We start from the raw sequence: 3,307 nt of genomic DNA, 5'->3' as shown, positions 1-3,307 counted from the left end.
GTTCAAACAAAAAGTGTGTGATAGAGGAACAGAGCAAAGATCAGAGAGAGAACTTCATGTCTAAGTTATCTTTTTTTTCCAGCCAGAGTAATAAAAATAGATATCATTCATACAGAAACACATCACTTAGGACCAGAAAGAAAGACTTCTTTCACATTTGATGCTGGCGAATATTTTTAGATAGAACTAGTCTATTTAGAATACCAGGGTACCCAGTGTTTCCCAGATTTTTTTTTTTTTTTTTTTTTTTTTTTTACCAGAAAGACTCACTAAGACTTCCTTTTCTTATGACAAGACATACAACTTAACATTGCTTTTTCAGTGTATGTTGGATGACTGGAAATAGTCCTCTCTAATAACTCTGAAATCCAAAGAGACAGTGTGGCCTAAGATTATGGTTTAATTCTCAACTCTGCAATTTCCTAGCTGTGTGAGCAAATCATTTAACCTCTTCTTACCTCAGAAACTGTAAAATGGAAATAATAATGGCATATATTTCATAAGGTTGTGATATGGTTTAAAACAGTTAAAACACATCAACTGTAAAATGGAAATAATAATGACATATACTTCATAAGGTTGTGTTGTGATATGGTTTAAAATAGTTAAAACACATCAACTGCTTAGAAGAGTGGCTGATACATAGCACCATGTAAATACTTGATATTATTATTGATGTCTTTCTTTTAATTGATTTCCCATTTTAGCCCATTTTTCCCCCCTCACACAATATAAGAATTTAAAGTAGTCCTTTGCACACCAGGACCAAGAATGTTTTTTGATTTTTCATTTCAGTATTTGAGTGTAATTAAGTTCACAACCCAAATTTAAACTTTGGAGAGTAACTGTAATGTAATGCCATCAGTGTAGAGCCTGGATTTGTGTTGTCCAATAGAGTAACTGCCAGCCAAATTTGGCTATTTAAATTTAAATTCATTAAAATTAAAATGTTAGTTTCTTAGCTGCACTAGTCACACTAGCCACATTTCAAGTGCTCAGTAGCCACATCTGGCAAGTGGTTACTGCATAGGGCAGTGTAGATATAGAACATTTCCATCATCACAGAAATGTATATGTTCTTTCCTCCCAAACAATGATCAGTGCCTTTCATTTCTGTATGGTTTACCATATAAATCTATCTGTTCAAGGAGTGTCTTCAATTCTTCCCACTTTCTTCTCCTGCAATTTTTGTCCCTTTCAATTCACAACATATTAGTCATTTAGGAATTACTCATATGATAAAGAAGTAGGATTGCTAAACATAGGTAAGATACCTCATCTTTCAATTATACTCTCTTAAAGCCTCTCCTAAGCAAGGAAAGGTCCCTGAGACCTTTGATAATATTGCCTAGATATTCAAGTTGTTAGATTTTTCATTTTCTAAAAAAACTCGAGAATTATGACATAAATATCTGAATTCAATTTTTGCATTGAAAGTAAAGAGCAATTCTTGGTTCAGGCTAATTAAAATTCTTTTTTAACTATCCTATTTATTGTCTTAAACCCTTGTTCCTCACCACCATATAGTTCTCTAGAATTTTGTCTTCATATGTATTCTACAGGTGTTATCAATCCTAACTTAATCTTTCTCCAGTCTCAAAATAAGCCTGAAACTAGAAGTATGAGAAAATGGAAGGTTATCCTAGTTTGGGTTTCCTCAAAAGCAGACTCTGAGACAGGGATTTGAACACAAGTGGTTTATAAGGGAAGTGATCCTAGGAAGCACTATGAGAGAATGAGAAAGTGAGACAGGGAAGGGAATAAAGCCAATATAAGGAACAAAAATGAGTAGTTTTCTGTGGGCCACTGGGGCTTGGTCCTGCTGGGAACCATCAAAAGATTGTGTGGCATACAACTCAGAGTTACCACAGAGAGGTAAGAAACCTAGGGTATTTATATACAAACTCCTACCACTTAGTTGTTGAGAGTAATTCTTGGGCATTACAATCTACACTATTTCTGCCTGCCCCACCAGTGGGCGAAGCTGGATTCTGAGGCAGGAGAAATCCCTAGGCAGAGAGATGCAAGAAGTTGGGCATGGAAACTACCCCTGAGGTAAGCCAGTGATTATGGGTAGGGTACCAACACCATCTGCTACAGCTGACTACTACACATAGTTTGAGTGGCAACCTAAATATATATTTAAATGGCAATATAGAAGTATGTATGAAAATCCTTCAAACAAGTAATATTATTTTAACCTTATAATTTCTGGAAATTTATTTTAAGGAAACAGATATGCAAAATGCTACGTACAGTACTATTTATAATTGTTGAAAATAGAGAACAACCTAATTCCAAAAATATAGCATTAGTTAAATAATTTCTATATGTTCTTATAATGTAATATTTTCCAGCCAACGGAAAACATAATTATGAGTAATCAAGGGCACATGTATGTAACATGGGCAATATATGTAGAATGTTTAGGAAGCATTAATAAGCATAAAGCAGATGTAAAAGAGTACATATGGTATAACCCTAATAAAACACACACACACACACACATTCTCACACAAGCAAGGAAAAATGGCTGAAATATACACAAAATAATTAACAGTTATTTTCACTAGTTTATAGGATTAGAGGTAATTTAATTTTTTTATTGATGCTTTTCTAAAATTTTTGCAATAAATGTTATTTTTATAATCAGAAAAATCATTAAATGTGATTTTAAAGCAAAATTAACCTTTTTTAATATTGATATTTTCAAGCCTAAAAACCCATTGCTTCTTTATGCATAATTGCAGGTTAGATTCTAAATCTAGCAATTATGTACAAGAGCATCTCAAATTTCTTTTCCTCAGACAGAGTAGAAATATGTATAATCTTTGGGAGAACTTGATTGCAAACATGTATGTGCTTTGAATGCAATAAAGCAGATTGTAGCTAAAGATATTTTTTCTGCCTAACTAGAATGATGTGATTTAGCCTGTAGGATTCCCCTGAAAATGGATTTTTGAAGGCAGATAAACTGTGTCCCTGGATAAAATAGGCTTCTGACATACATCAAAACGAGCTGGTTATTGACCTGTTTGTATGCAGCATACGCTATTTCTTATGGTAACATCATCCTCTCAGTACTGCAAACACTGTAGACAGTGATAAATTATTAAGAATGCTTCTGAAGAAGGCTAGTGTGGTAGGTTTGTGGAGTCTGGCATGAAGCGTATGGAGAGACCGTTTCATAGCTGCACATTGGCTCTCTAGCCTCATAGTCCTATAATATATGTATGGGAAGAGTGAGTCACCAACCCCACCACATTACACACATCCTTACCAATGCTAATAACAAAATAACTTAAAG

This window comes from Galeopterus variegatus, unplaced genomic scaffold, assembly GCF_000696425.1.
Source record: "Galeopterus variegatus unplaced genomic scaffold, G_variegatus-3.0.2 Scaffold720, whole genome shotgun sequence".
NCBI classification, from domain to species: Eukaryota; Metazoa; Chordata; class Mammalia; order Dermoptera; family Cynocephalidae; genus Galeopterus; species Galeopterus variegatus.
The sequence above is the reverse complement of the archived record's forward strand: the minus strand, read 5'-3'. Positions refer to the sequence as shown.